At 40.3% G+C, this 16,747-nt stretch overlaps 1 protein-coding gene across 1 annotated transcript in view; it reads left to right on the forward strand.

Moving 5' to 3' along the window:
* Positions 1–16,747, forward strand: part of AMPH (amphiphysin) — a 251,669-nt gene that overhangs the window by 109,125 nt on the left and 125,797 nt on the right. The window lies entirely within an intron of this gene.

Consider the following 16,747-nt stretch of genomic DNA (forward strand, 5'->3'; position numbering starts at 1 on the left):
GGTCTAAAATAGCTCCTTAAGGGAGATGATAATGAGGAAAAAGGTTGAGAAACATGATTAGATTTCTGCTATTCCTTCTTTTTTTTTTAAGTTTATTTATTTATTTTGAGAGACAGAGAGAGAGCAGGGGAAGGACAGAGAGAGAGAGAGAGAGAGAGAGAGAGAGAGAGAGAGAATCCCAAGCAGGCTCCATGCTTTCAGTGCAGAGCCTGATATAGGGCTCAAACTCACGAACGGTGAGATCACCACCTGAGCTGAAACCAAGAGTTGGATGCTTAACCAACTGAGCCACCCAGGCTCCCCTGTGGTGTTTGTTCTTTTAATGGGCTGCATAAAGACACATGCATAAAGAAACAAACTCTTTTAGAAAATTATCTGTGTATATCTCTAAGGCTTGGATAAGAATGGACAGAATATCCATTGGATATCTGGACAGAATATCACTCTTTAGAGAGCATGCATGAGGGTCAAGGTAGGGGAAGGTACACGTGGGGCCATCTGCAGTTAGAAGCCTCCCATCTGGAGATCATACTAGCCATGGGGTGGGAGGAAGGCTGCACCACCAGATTCTGGAAAATGGGGTTTGGACATGGGGATGATGTGAGGACACAGCTTTATTTTCCTGGTGTCACTGGAGCTACCAGTGTCCCCAGAATGTTGTGGCCTTGGGGATGACGACAGTCAGTAATGTCAGATCATCACAGGTTTCTTTTTTATTTTTTAATGTTTATTTTTCAGAGAGAGAGAGAGTGAGAGCACAAATGGGGGAGGGGCAGAGAGAGAGGGGAACAGAGGATGAGAAATGGGCTCCTTGCTGACAGCAGAGAGCCCAATGCAGGGCTTGAACTCATGAACCCTGAGATCATGACCTGAGCTGAAGTCGGACAGTTAATCGACTGAGCCACCCAGGCGCCCCGATCATCACAGGTTTCATTTTGTCCTGTTTGTTCCTGTTTGCAGATCTCAAATTGTGGAGATTTCTTTCTTCCATGTGTGTACCCGAGCACCCACTGTTTGTCTCCCTGCATCCATGCTATTTTTGTCCCTCACCAACACAGGTGGTAAAAATCCAGCAGGTATGGAGCCAGGTAGACCAGTCTCCATCAGAATGCATTCCTGAAGGCCTCCAATTTCATCCCAAGACTAAGCATTGACATGTGCAGAGAGACAGATACTCCATTTACTGTGATAGCCATCTTGTTCTGTCTGAAAGTGACGATGGAGAGAAGGGAGTTGGAGAAGAAAGCCATGGGAGACAGGTAGAGCATATCCACAGAGAGCTTTGCATTCATGAAGGTAGAAGAGACAATTCTATAGCAATGTTGGATCTAGGCCCATAGACTATGTTGGCCTCCAGTCTCCTCCAGGAGAACAGATTCTCCACGTCTCCTTATGTTCTTATGCTGTGAGTTCTTGTACGTTTCTCCCTTGCACTTGGATCACACTCAGACACAGCACCATCTGGATTGCGGTGACTTCCCACAGAAAAGATGATCAGTCACTGCCCTGTTGCTTTGCAAGGTGATCCCGAATACCTGCTTTAAGGGATTGGAGTTAGAAAGAAGTGATTCAGGTTTATAGATGTACCCGTCTGAGGATTTACACTCTACCCTTTGAAACTTTGTCTTCCTTTCGGGGGGGTCCCTGTGGAGCTGATTAGGTCTCTGCTCTTGGATTTTTTCCTGGATCACTCTTATGGTGTCTTGATGCAGTTAGCGTCCCAGAAGGCTAACCTTGGGAAGCATCAAGTTCAGGAATGCATTCATGACTAGGAAGCACTTTGCATTTTCCAATTACAGTGAATTCTTATTGGCCCTTTTTTGGACTTTGTTGAGCGGGCAGGTGAGAATTATTTATTGTCTAAAGCACTAAAGGAAAGTACAGTTGGTCACATCATCAGCTCCATCGGTTACGTGGCACTAGCATCAGCAGCGTGAGGTGACCGTGCAATGCTGCTGTGTCTTCCACTCCCATCACAAGGTATACATTTTCTTAAACGGGTACTTTTAAAAAAATGTTTAGTGGGGCAGCTGGGTGGCTCAGTCGGTTAAGCATCTGACTTCAGCTCAGGTCACGATCTCATGGTCCGTGAGTTTGAGCCCCATGTCGGGTTCTGTGCTGACCGCTCGGAGCCTGGAGCCTGCTTCAGATTCTGTGTCTCCCTCTCTCTCTCTGCCCCTCTCCCGCTCTGTCTCTCTCTCTGTCTCTCAAAAGTAAACATTAACAAGAAATACTTACTTAGTTTTGAGAGACGGCGGGGGCAGAGGATCTGAAGCGGGCTCTGTGCTGACAGCAGAGATTTTTAAATGTTATAGACAAAATCATATGCTATCAATTCTTGAAGACCTTGGTCCTTTGTAGAATATTAGCAGATTTCAAAATCTGGGTAAAACTTCAAAATCTGGGGAAGTTTGAACAAGCAATTCTACCTTATAAGAGTGAAACAATTACGTTGGAAATACAGAAATGGTATTACTCAAAGAGTATCTTAACCCCCTCTGTCTCCCTTTGAAAACAGTTTTGCATCAAAAACATCTTACATTTGCACATACTCATTTTGATGGCTTTTTTTTGGTTTTCATCAGAAAAAATAAGTTTATAGTCATTTTAGTGCAATAAGGAGGGATGGTACCTTAACCCTGTCCATATACTAGAAGGAGAGAAGAATATGCTGAGAAAGGTGTTTCTACATATACTTGTGTAGAAACTTTAACCTAGAAAGATGGATCTACTAAGACTGTGGCATCTCTATGAGGCCTAGTACTTTTAATGTTAACATAATGGCAAATCATTACTTTAATGGCAGAAGGCATCATCTAAAGGCGACAGACTCTGAGGATATTATCTGACCCAGGAAATCAAGATTTCATGTTTTTTTCTGTGATAATGTTTTTCAAATCCGAAAGGATACTATTTAGGGTATAAAATGAACTATATTTGTATTTGTGCACTATAGTATGGTAACTTCATCATGCTTAATTAGTACTTAATCCAGAGTAGATTATTCTAGAATATTCTAGAAAGTATTCAAACATTTTTGGGCTCTGATGATCTTACTTTTAAATTCCCTGTAGTAAAATTCTGAAAGTCCTCATAGTGATTGATGTATGCCCTGATCCTTCATGTTGGAAACAAAGGTGGCATCAGGGTCTGTGTTTGAACTCAAGCTTGAAGTTTAGCCTTTATCTTATTCCAACCCCAGGTTTTTCTTTTTGATCACAAACCTCTTTTCCTAAAAGGTGGTTTTTGTTAGACTGAGAGCATGGGTGAAGGGTCTGTGTACAACTGTCTCAGTTGTCCATTGGGTTTCCCCATTGCTGTGCTTTTCATGGTCCAGATTCCTAAACTACTCAACTGGGGCCAAGAGGAAAGGGAGAGAAGGGGGAGAGCAAAAGGGAATAGAGTGAACTCTGCAGAGAGCTTGGGATTTTCCATGATGACGAGTACCAAAAAGAGCAAGAATTATAGAAATCTATCCAGCAGCAAGAACAAAATCTGACTTCCACATGTCCTCCCCAAAGTGTTTTTTTTCCTTCCTTTTTATTTTGCCTGTCTTACCAAAGCTGCTAATGAGTAGCAGAATTGACTGGTGTGAACATCGCCTACTTTCATCTGGCTGCCTGCTGCCGATTGTGTTAATGAGCAGAGAGAAGGTCCCAGAGAGGAAAGAAGGTCCTTGGCCTTTCTCCCTCCTTCTTGCTAATAAACTTGCCATTAAAATGCCATGCTTATGGCAACTGTGCTAACTGCAACAAGAATTGAATAACTTAGGGGCTGTGTGGGCTCAGATTACCAACTCTTTGGTCACATTTCAGTGAGTACGGCTGTGAGCACCCAACTGGACTTACAGTCCAAGAATAATACTTCAAATATTCCAATTAGTATTCATTATTGTTATTATTCCAATTATTAGAATCATCCAGTGACTGAAAGCTGGAGTCGTGTCTTCTCCTTACTAATCTCTTCTCAGCACAGGGGACCTGTGTGGCTGCTTTCATCCTTTTATGTCTACGGGATCGAGTGCTTTGCACATAAGCTTTAAAAATACTTGTCCTACATCCCCAAAGGCAAGGGAATTAAAAGCAAAAATGAACTACTGGGACCTTATGAAGATAAAAAGCTTCTGCACAGCAAAGGAAACAACCAACAAAACTAAAAGGCAACCAACGGAATGGGAAAAGATATTTGCAAATGACATATCGGACAAAGGGCTAGTATCCAAAATCTATAAAGAGCTCGCCAAACTCCACACCCGAAAAACAAATAACCCAGTGAAGAAATGGGCAGAAAACATGAATAGACACTTCTCTACGGAAGACATCCGGATGACCAATACGCACATGAAAAGATGCTCAACGTCGCTCCTCGTCAGGGAAATACAAATCAAAACCACACTCAGATATCACCTCACGCCAGTCAGAGTGGCCAAAATGAACAAATCAGGAGACTATAGATGCTGGAGAGGATGTAGAGAAACGGGAACCCTCTTGCACTGTTGGTGGGAATGCAAATTGGTGCAGCCACTCTGGAAAACAGTGTGGAGGTTCCTCAAAAAAATAAAAATAGACCTACCCTATGACCCAGCAATAGCACTGCTAGGAATTTACCCAAGGGATACAGGAGTACTGATGCATAGGGGCAGTTGTACCCCAATGTTTATAGCAGCACTTTCAACAATAGCCAAATTATGGAAAGAGCCAAAATGTCCATCAACTGATGAATGGATAAAGAAATTGTGGTTTATATACACAATGGAGTACTATGTGGCAATGAGAAAGAATGAAATATGGCCCTTTGTAGCAACATGGATGGAACTGGAGAATGTGATGCTAAGTGAAATAAGCCATACAGAGAAAGACAGATACCATATGTTTTCACTCTTAAGTGGATCCTGAGAAACTTAACAGAAACCCATGGGGGAGGGGAAGGGAAAAAAAGGAGGTTAGAGTGGGAGAGAGCCAAAGCATAAGAGACTCTTAAAAACTGAGAACAAACTGAGGGTTGATGGGGGGTGGGAGGGAGGGGAGGGTGGGTGATGGGTATTGAGGAGGGCACCTTTTGGGATGAACACTGGGTGTTGTATGGAAACCAATTTGACAATAAACTTCATATATTGAAAAAAAAAATACTTGTCCTACCTAGGGCATCTGGGTGGCTCAGTCGGTTGAGTGTCCAAGTTTGGCTCACCCATGATCTCCTGGTTCCGGGGTTCGAGCCCCACATTGGGCTCTGTGCTGACAGCTCAGGGTTTGGATTCTGTGTCTCCCTCTCTCTCTGCCCCTCTCTTGCTCGTGCTCTGTCTCTCAAAAATAAATAAACATTAAAAAATTAAAAAAAAAAAACAAAAAACACTTCTTCAACCTGAAGCTGAACCTAGTGACAGGAATGATCATTTTGAGCACTCTCTTAGAGCATGTTTTTATTTCAGGGATGGAAAAGATGTTGAATATGTGAATTTTTGCAAGCAGTCTCATGACATTTTTTAATACATATGCATATAAGTAATTAAAAATAAAACTTAACAGAATAGAAGTTTTTAAAAATGTAAATACAAATATACTCCCACAGTGTGTTAATGTGTGAATAAAATTTTTATTTATGGCAAATTGCATTTACATTTGGAAAATTTTTGCAATTTTCTTGAACACGTAGGCCCAGCAGTTACCTTAGAGTTATTTCTTTTTACTACAGATAACCATGATCTGAATATGTTAGTGTATCCACCTTTTATTTATTTATTTATTTTAACTGTTTATTTATTTTGGGGGAGAGAGCGAACACAGGTGCAAGTGGGGGCGGTGCAGAGAGAAAGAAAGGAGAGAATTCTAAGCTCTATGCTGTCGGCTTAGAGCCTGGCGTGGGCTTGATCCCATGAACTGTGAGATCATGACCTGAGCTGAAATCAAGAGTCAGACACTTAACCAACTGAGCCGCCCAGGGGCCCCTGGGTATCCACCTTTTATGCTAACAGTGACCTTTCCTCTGAAGTAACCACTGCCTTGATTAAATGTGAGCCCATCCATCTGTCTGAGATAATAATCCAATTCTAAAGGACAGCATCCTACCTCAGAGTGTGGAGAACCTCAGCTAGCCTACAGAGCCTCCTGTCCGGTCATCAGACCTTCTGGGTTTTGAGTAAAAATTTCAAGTGGCGAGTTTTGTGCCCACCAGAGCAGCAGTTTTCAAACTTCAGCTGCATCAGAATCACCTAGAAGGCCTCAGGACAGCACAGATTGCTGGGCCCCACCCCTGAGCTGCTGATTCAGTAAGTCTGGGGTAAGGCCTAGAAATGTGCATTTCTGATAGGTTCCCAGGAGATGCCAGTGAGGCTGTTCCGGGCAACAAATTGAGGACCTGTGCTTTGTTTCTATTCATATACTTTTTTTCAACCACTTCCTCTGATGAGTTCTTGAAGCTTCTAACCCTGTGTTTGATATCTATTTTAGTATCCTTATGACAAAAGACGGCTAGAGATTTGGTGGCCATGCCCAGAATTATCTGTGATCTGAGTAACAGGTCTACTGAGAGGATCTTATCTCTAGCGGGCACGATTTGGGGTACAGGGGCAGAGTTCCCTTCTTCCCATGACTGTTGATCCTGGAAACTGTATGCCTTGTGAAAATACAGGTGCCCCTGCAAGAGAAAAAATATGTGCTGCTCAGACCTTAATCAGGATGAGTTTAGTAAGGCTTTTTTTTTTCCCTAGATACTCAGGCTTAATAGGAGAAAGTATAGAAAGTATCAGAACTCTAGATACAGGATCCTGAGAAGAAATGAAGAGTTCTTATCGGCGGTGGGGCAGGGAGGGGTGTCAAATGCAGCGAATATAAGACCTTGAAAATAAAATCTTTCAAGCAGCTGAAGCAATGCTGGCAGGGAAATTTATGGCATTACATGCTTACATTGGAAACAAAGAAAGGAAACAAATCAGTGATCTAAGTTCCAACCTTAAGAAACTAGAAAAAGATGAACAAAATAAACCCAGAGCAAGCAGAAGGAAGGAAATACAAAAGAACAGAAATCAATGAGAGTGAAAATCGAAAGCAATAGAGAAAATAAATGAAATAAAAAACTGGTTCTCCAAAAAAATTAATACATTTGATAAATCTTCAGCACAACTGAATCCCCAAATAGACTCAAATCATCAATATCAGGAATGAAACAAATGGTATCACTATAGATCCTGTAGCCAGTAAAAGGACAACAAGGAAATACTGTGAAGAGATTTTAATTAATTAATTTATTTTTAGCAGGGACGGGAGAGAAGAGTCACCCAAGAGAATGACATACGCAAAAGCCAGAAGTTCAGGAGAAAATCACCTTTGAAAAATGGCGTATGATTTAATAATATTAATGCTAAGAGCTGAGTCAGGTGCGTGAGGGTGGAGATGAGCTGGCCAAATAAATGGGCGTGTAAATCTGTAACACAGTGTCAGTAAATCAAACCTAGCAATATAAAAAGAATTATAAGAATGACCAAGTAGGATCTATTCAAGATATATAAGGCTGGTTTAACATATCAAAATCAATCAGTGTAATCCACCATATAAACAATGTAAGGAAGAAAAAAACCTTATGATCATACTAACTGAAGTAGAAAAAATATGTGACAAAATCTAACACTCATTTGTAATGAAAATGCTCAGCAATTTAGGAATAGAGGGGAATTACCTCAACTTGATAAAGAGTATATACAAAATAACTAAGTCTCACACTATACTTAATAGCAGAAGACTGAATGCTTTTCCCTAAGATTGGGAACAAGTCAAGGATGCCTGCACTCATCAATGCTGTCCAGTATAGAAATGGAAGTTCTAGCAAATATAATAAAGAAAGAAAAAGGAAATGCAAGGCACACAGATCAGAAAGGAAGGTAAAAAACCGTCCATTTGCAGATACATTGTGTATATAGAAGATCCCAAGACTGCAACCAAAAACTCCTAGAACTTATAAGTGAGTTTAGCTGTGTCACAGGATACAAGATCAGCACCCCAAAATCAATCATACTTATATCCATTAGCAATGAACATGTGGAAATCAAAGATATATAAACATAGTAACATTCTAAAGAAAGAAAATATTTATGTACACACTTCACAAAATACATACAGTATTTATATGCTGAAAATTACAATATGCTAATGAAAACTCAAAGAACTAAATAAATGAAAAGATATACCATGTTCATGGATTGGAAAGTTCAACATAGTAAATATGTAAATTATAACCAAATCGGTCTGTAGGTTTAATGAAATTTCATGTAATTCTTAGCAGCAGCTTTTTAAAAAACATACACAAGCTTATTCTAAAATTTATATGGAAGCATCCAGACCCTAGAATAGAGACAAGAATAAAGAGAGAAGAATCCATTCTATTTCAATATTAAATCCTCTTATATTGCTGCAGTTTGATATCAGCAGAAGGATAGATACATAAGTAATGGAACAGAACAGGTAGCCCAGAAATAGAGCCACACAAATACACTCAACTGATTTTTGAAAAAGGTACAAAGGCAGTTCGATAGAGGAAAGAAAGTCTTTTCAATAAATGGTGTTGTAGTAATCGGACATCCATAGACAAAAAAATGAACCTTGACCCAAACATGCACCCTTACGTAAAATTTAACTCAGAATGAATCAAGAACTTAAATGTAAACATAAAGTTTTAAAACTTTTGGAAAAAAGAATAGGAGAAAATCTTCAGAATGTAGAACTTACCAAAGAGGTTTTTAGACTTGACTCCAAAAGCACAATCCAAAAAAGGAAAATTTGATAAGTTGGATCTCATCAAAACCAGAATATTTTGCTCTATAAATGATCTGTTAAGAGAATAAAAAGATAGGTATCTGGAACATAGAAAGAACTCTCAAAACTCAGCAGCAAAAAGCACAAACAATCCAGTTAGAAAGTAGTCAAAAGATATGAATAGACATTTACTGAAGAGGATATCTGGATGGCAAATAAGCAATTCATAAAATGTTGAACCTAGGGGCGCCTGGGTGGCTCAGTTGGTTAAGTGTCTGACCCTTGGTTTGGGCTCAGGTCATGATCTCACAGTTTGTGAGTTCAAGCCCCACATCAGGCTCTGTGCTGACAGTGCAGAGCCTGCTTGGGATTCTCTGTCTGCCTCTCTCTGCCCCTCCCTGACTTGCTCTCTCTGTCTCTCTCTCAAAAATAAGTTAAAAAAAACAATGTTGAACATATATTTAGCCATCAGGCAAATGAAAATTAAAATACAGTATCACTATATACCTCAGAATGGCTAAAATAAAAATTAGTGATAATACTAAAGAACATCAAATGTTGTCAAGGATGTGGAGAAAATGAATTACTCATATCTCGGGTGAAATGATACAGCCACACTGGAAAACATTTTGACCATTTCTTTAAAAATTACAGCTATCATCTAACCCAACAACTGCGCTCTTACACATTTATCCCAGAGGAAAGAAAACTTAAATTCATACAAAAACCTATACACAAATGCTTGTAGCAGTTTTATTTGTAATAGCCCTAAATTGGAAACATCCCAGATGTCCTTCAAGAAGTGAATGGTTAAACAGACTGTTGTATTTCCAGAGCATGGAATATCACTCACCAATAAAAATGAAGTTACTGGTAGATGTAGTAGCCTGGATGAATCTCTAGAGAATTATGCCAAGTGAAAAAAAGGTTACATTTTATATGATTCCATTCGTGATATTTTGGCATGACCAAATGGCAGAAATGGAGGAAAGATTAGTGGTTGTCGGGGGTTAGGGATGGGAGAAGGGAGACTGGTGTGGTTATATTAAGTTAACACAGGTCATCCTTGTCCTGGTGGACCAGTTCTGTGTCCTAACTGTGACGATGGATACATGAAATTATACATGGGATAAGGTTGTGTAGAACTAAATACACACGTTTGCATGAGTACAAGTAAAAAGTAGGGGAATAGGACTGGTGGATTCTATCTATGTTTTGATATTGTTCTTACTATAGTTGTGCAACATTGAAACTGCGTACAGGATACAAAGGATCTCTGTATTTCTTTCTCCAACTCAGTGTGACTGTGTATAATTATCTCCATAAAACTTTCTGGTGAGAAACATCCCCTTTCACACCTTTACCCAGAAAAAGTTTACTGCCTACTGCTTTTATCAGATAAAGGTGCTCTACGGTAAAAGCCAGAGACTCATACTGTTGTGGAGCTGGGGAGGGAACATAAATGAGCGAAGTAGACAAGTAGTGAAACATTGAGTGGTGAGGACTGGGCTGCCTTATAGGATTCATAGGGTGTAAAAAAGCAGCTGTCAGCTCCAGCTCACATCTGTCACATGAGAATGTCACCCAGGTTGCCACATCTGATTTCCTAGAGAAGATCAAATCCATATTTTACATGGAATCTTCCCAATTGGTTTTGTATGTTTTATTTTTTTGAATTTTAAACTCACAAGAAGTTATAAAATGGTACACAGAACTGTTGTATACCCTCAGATTTCCCAATCACTTTATCATTCTGTCCATCCATCCATCCATCCATGCACATGTTACCTATCTAGTATACAAAAAGGACACTCTCCTACAAAACCACAGCTAATCCATCAGAATTAGTGAATGACCATGAATCCCATATTACCACCTAATTCACAAACCCCAGATTTTGTCTATGGCAAAGCTTTTGATCTGAGAAAAACCCGGAGAAAGACCCGGTTAAGGGAATGAAAAGACAAGCTACAGACTGGGAGAAATTACTCAACATATTGTCCACTTATGTTCTTCAAGGTCTAGGGTCCACTCCAGGGTCATACTGACATTTACTTGTCAAGTCTCATTAGCTTCTTTAAATTTGGAGACATTCTTCAGTCTTTCCTTGTCTTTCATGATCTGCAGATTTTTGAAGAGTACAGAGCAGTGTTTATTTGTAGAATGTCCCTTGACTTAGGTTTGCCTGATAATCTCTCAGGATGAGCTTCATGTGATGCCTCCTGGCAGGATTTCTACAGAAGTGATGCTGTGTTCTTCCCAGTGCATGATTTCAGGATGCACATGATGTTGATTTTTGCATTTACTTTAGATATCCACTTTTCTCGCTTGGTTAAAAAGAGGCTGCCTGCCAGGTTGCCCTAGTATTTAGTTTTAAATTAGTAAGTACCTAAGAAGTATTTTGTGGGGATATGCTTTGAGATTCGGTAAATAACCTGTTCCTTCTGAAAATTTTCACTACTACTTTTATCCGTTGAAGCTTCTTGTCTTAATCATCTGTTACTCTAATGGTTGCTAAACGGTGATTCTCCCCGCCCCCTGCCCCAATTCCTTCAACACTTATTAGTTGGCATTCTACTCCTTGGTAAAATGTTCCCTTCTCCTCTAATTATATTAGTATGGACATAGAGATTCCTATTTTATTCAGTGGGTTGTAATACATTATTATTAGTTGTTTTGCAGCACAGTTGCCCTAAATTTGGCCAGTGGGAACTGCCAGTGGTGACTCCTGTGTCCTTTATACATGTCCCCATTCTTTGAGAACATTTTTTCCTTTTTCTTTTCTTTTCTTTTTTCTTTTCCAGCTTCATGCTGTGCCTGTCCTCCCCAGCCTTCAATGAATGGTTTCTTTAAGGAGATGTGGTCTTTTTTTTTCCCTAAGTCGAGAATGACATTTAGAAACCAAGACCTGAGTGCTGGGTATATTCTTTGCTTTTAGGGTATCGTGCTTCTATAAGTCTTCTAACCGGACAGAATAAACACACATAAACTTATTACATGCTCTCTGTATTTTTTCATCTCTCTGAAACCATGATATCTCCAATTACAATTCAATATCTCCTGCTTTTAGTCTTCCCTCTTTTCATATTTGTACCTCCTTCTTTGAGATGAGCCATCTGGCTTCCATTATTCCCAATATATATTTATTTGTGTGATACACTTTATGTAACTAGTCTCCTGACCATGTGGGCTAACTTCTCGTTTCCTGTGTTGTACCAGCCAAGAGTGTTCTCTGCTATTTGGCTGGGGCTGATTCACATCAGCCTGCACTTTGCCCCTCCTCTGTAATCTAGGATGGTTGGCCAAGACTCATCACCCACTTGGCACACCAGCAGAGCTTTCCCCCCTGCCCGGTGGTATGCCTGCGGCTACGAGTGCTCTGTCCTGGCTTCTGGCACCTGACTTCTGACTGTTTCTCCCCTACCCCCACTAACTTTGGCCGTGCACCAGTGGAAATAACTCAATTATTAAATGTTGGCACTGGGGCGCCTGGGTGGCGCAGTCGGTTAAGCGTCCGACTTCAGCCAGGTCACGATCTCGCGGTCCATGAGTTCGAGCCCCGCGTCGGGCTCTGGGCTGATGGCTCAGAGCCTGGAGCCTGTTTCCGATTCTGTGTCTCCCTCTCTCTCTGTCCCTCCCCCGTTCATGCTCTGTCTCTCTCTGTCCCAAAAATAAATAAACGTTGAAAAAAAAAATTAAAAAAAAATGTTGGCACTGATTCAATTTTATATTTGGGTCTATAAAAATATCCATGTCTATGGGATGACCTATGGGCTACATTATACCAAATATATAAGTATTGCTATACGTGTAAGTATACTAAATAATAAGCATTATTAATGTCCTAAAGGAAAGGCAGCAGTTAATACAGTCTGTTAACTTATTGGACACTCTTCTTTTTAGACTTTAATAGAATGACAGTTATCAGTTAAAAATATGTGGTTTGTTTGTATTGTCCCTAAAGAATAAAAATGTGTTTCCTTTACATCTTATTAGGAATTTCTTATGAGAAGTGTAATAAGACATTCACAGGGTGGTGAAAATTGACCCTAATTACCCTGGTTCCATTGTGGCCACTGAAGTAAGTCATGGAGGAATTCTCTATCCTGGGATGAGGGCTCACTCATTCCAGGGCACCTCTGGTACAAATCACAGGTTGATTATTTATATAACATTTTCCTCCTGTTGCCTGTTTTTAATACTTTCATTTAAAATAAACTTTATTCTAGGTTATGTGTTTGAAAAGAAATCATTTGTTCAGGGCCAGAGCCAACATATTTAATTTATGTTAATGTAGAAATAGGAGGGCTCTTTAAGATTGCATTGGCCAAACTATTTGAAGTGCCATCATGACCTTCGTGAATGTTATTAAGTGTGGGATACGGGGCTAATTCTTCACATTCAATTTATTGCCCATTTGTTGATATCCTTTAGCAAAACATAACAAGGTTTAAATTGGATCAGACTTACCTTTGGGTCCTTTATATAATGGACAAGGCTGTCAAATGGAGGGAAAGGAAGTGTTTTGATGCTGGATGAGGACCTGCCAAGGTCTTAAGTGGGCATGGTAGACCAGCAGGACAGAATTTTGGTGACCTTGCAGCAGAGTGTGTAAGAGAAGCTCCTACCAAAAGTCATGCCTTCTATGAAACCTGTCCAACAGAGAGTGAATAGTCTATAGAACAAGAAAGCAGCATAGAAATGGGGTGGTGAAGGGGCTCCTGGGTGGCTCAGTCAGTTAAGCGGCCGACTTCGGCTCGGGTCATGATTTCACGGTCTGTGAGTTGGAGCCCCGCGTCGGGCTCTGTGCTGCCAGCTCAGAGCCTGGAGCCTGTTTCAGATTCTGTGTCTCCCTCTCTCTGACCCTCCCCCGTTCGTGCTCTGTCTCTCTCTGTCTCAAAAATAAATAAACGTTAAAAAAATAAAAAAAAAAAAGAAATGGGGTGGTGAAAAGTTTTTTTTCTTGAATGAAGTATAATAAAGCAAGAGTGATACGTGGAGTGGTGTGTTAATACTCAATCTGCACCTACCCAAAAACCTCTCTACCAGTAACTCTCTCTGTTCTTTAAAACATGTCTGACTCCATACATTCTAACTCAGAAAAATTTCTGACCTGTCTGGAGTAAGTCCCTTTAAGTGAGCCTTTTAAGAATATGTATTTGCACAACTTTGAGAAGATTCTGCTTGGTTAGTCTTTGTCTTTTTATTCCGTTCCCTGTTTTGTAGGGCATGAATTGGTTTTTGTTTTTGTTTTTAGGTTTGTTTATTTTTGAGGGAGATAGAGAGTGCATGGGGGAGGGGCAGAGAGAGAGGGAGAGAGAGAGAATCCCAAGCAGCCTCCGCACTCTCTCACGTTTTCTCACTAAACCTTTCTTTAGCCTTCCTCTGATTTTATCATACTGTTTCTTATAATATTTGATCACACTGTCCCTTATAGTATTTGGCAGAAGCAGCCTATCAGTGATATAGATGGCAATTCTCTTTAGGTACCACATTAGGGAGGCTGGTTCGAATCCAGGTGCTGTGGTATAATGAAAGGCAGAAAGGAAGTTGGTAGAGTGAAGAGTTGGTGGCCTGTGTCTGATGGTGTCCTTTAGGGACTAGACTGCTTACTTCCAAGCTCTTCTTCCAGTTCCCCCACTGCAAGCGCTTCCTTGGAATTGAACTGTCCTTGCCTGATCCGCCATCCCCATGTGTTCAAATCCCACCTTCCCTTACAGTCAACTTACACGGTATTTCCTACCTGATGTCTTTCCAGTCTCCTCAGTCCACATCTCTCTTCCTCTGTATACTCCTGTAGTATATTTCTTTTGTACTTCATCTGATAACTCTTGTTCCATTTTTCTTATATAACAGTGTGTATGTCCTCATTACATTACAGAATATGTAAAGGAAGACATCCTGTCTTAGTCATTTAAAAAAATCTTCCATGCCTTCTGGCACCTATTAGGTACTTAGTAAGTATATCCTTCCTCTCACACATATTCTCTGTCTTCACTCTTTGTCTTGGATATTCCGCGCCTCCTTACCAGTTCAATACCAAAGCCCCTCTTCACTGTCATTTACTTGACTTCTTTTATCTTCATTTTTGGCAGCAAAATAGCCCTTGGAGAATGTCTGATATGGCTTAGAGTTGATTATAACCTGGGTTATCAAGACTAGAACAAGGCTCTGGCCCCTTCCTGGATTCTGGAGCTGCCTTAGTTCTACGCTACTCCATAAATATCAGCTGGCACATATAATATTTTCAATCTTCCAAGAGCTTTGCATACATTTACTAATTTAATATAATAAGTCATCTTAATTATGCAGGAAGTTTTTCAGTCCTTGAATCCCAGTTACGTTCTCCAGTGTTAGCATTTTTTACAAGTATATTTTGGAGCAAGCTCACTCTTCTCTGGTAGGATGTTTTTACTGCAGAGCATTAATATTTTGAAGTGATACTAGTTCATTGTTTCTGAGAAACTTTATTGTTGAGTCTTGTTGCTTGGATTTATACTGGGTTTTTCCATTAAAGTTTAAACTCCATGATTGCACAATACTCTGTAAGAGAATTGGTATGTGTCTGCATCTCTGGGAATAAAGTTTACCTAGAGATCCTTCTAGTTCCAGCTCTCCATAAGTTTCTGTGAGAATTCTGTAATATTGAAAACCATATTACTGTGCAAATATTTTCCAACATTTAAAATGTTTTCTCTTAATATCAACTTTCAGGGAATTTTTGCAGGTTGCTTGATATATGATAGCATGTGGCTGCAGGTTCAGAACTATAATCTGTAACTACCTAGACATCCCTCTGTCTTACGTTTATTGAGTGTCTTCTTGTCAGGAATATACCCAGATCTTTGGGAAGCTTGAGTCAAGACAAAGGTCACTTGAGTGAAGACAAAGGTCCATGTTTGGATCTTATATTCCAAAACACGGGGATAGACAATAAAGAAAACATAAGAAATAAGCAGATTATATTGTTTTCTAGAAAATGATGAGAATTACAGAGAAAAAAGCCCCAGGTTTTCTTGTGCAAGTAGAGAGTATGTAGAGCAAGGTGAAGAGTATCAGGAGGTGTAGAGACAGCAAGTTTTCAAGTTTTGCTTTAAAGGGTTGCAGGTAAGGGGCACCTGGATGGCTCAGTTGGTTGGGTGGCAGATTTTGGCTCAGGCCATGATCCCACAGGTATGAGTTCAAGCCCCGCATTGGGCTCTGGTGCTGACAGCTCAGAGCCTGGACCCTGCTTCGGATTCTGTGTGTGTGTGTGTGTGTGTGTGTGTGTCTGCCCCTCCCCTGCTCATGCTCTGTCTCACTGTCCTTCAAAAATAAATAAACATTAAAAAAAATTTAAAGGGTTGCAAGTAAATAAAACTAACTTGGGGGAGGAAATGGGGTCAAGAGAACATTTTTCTTATGATGGCAAAATTCTAGGGATACTAATGGGACTCATTTAGTATAGAAGGAAAATGTGATGAATCACAGAGAAAGGGAGGAACAACAACTGACTCATGTCCTTGAGTAGGCAGTTGGAGATGGGCTCTAGTACACAATTGGAGGGATTGACATGAATTAGGAGCTGGACAGTTCACTGAAGACAATAGGTAAATATTTGTAACAGGCCAGAAAGAACTTCCCCATGGATAAGTATATATCAAAAGCATTTCTGGGGCACCTGAGTGGCTCAGTTGGTTAAACATCTGACTCTTGATTTCGGCTCAGGTTATGATCTCATGGTTGTGGGTTTGAACCTCGCTTGGGGCTCTGCTCTGACAGTGCAGAGCCTGCTTAGAATTCTGTCTCGCTCTCTCTCTACCCCTGCCCCCCGCCCCGCGCCTCTTTCTCAAAAAAGCATTTCCTGGCTGACTCAACACATCAATATTGAGTGTCTACTAAGCACAAGGCTTTGGAAACAAAATAATAAACAAATCAGTCATAGTTCTTGTCTTTGTCAAGCTGGTGGTCTAGGGTGCAAAAGTCTTCTTTCCTTATAAGCAGTTAAAATAGTACAAAGAAGA

Source organism: Lynx rufus, unplaced genomic scaffold, assembly GCF_022079265.1.
Source record: "Lynx rufus isolate CCGP_SWC_20201006 ecotype Redwood Valley unplaced genomic scaffold, mLynRuf1.p SCAF_4, whole genome shotgun sequence".
Classification (NCBI taxonomy): Eukaryota; Metazoa; Chordata; class Mammalia; order Carnivora; family Felidae; genus Lynx; species Lynx rufus.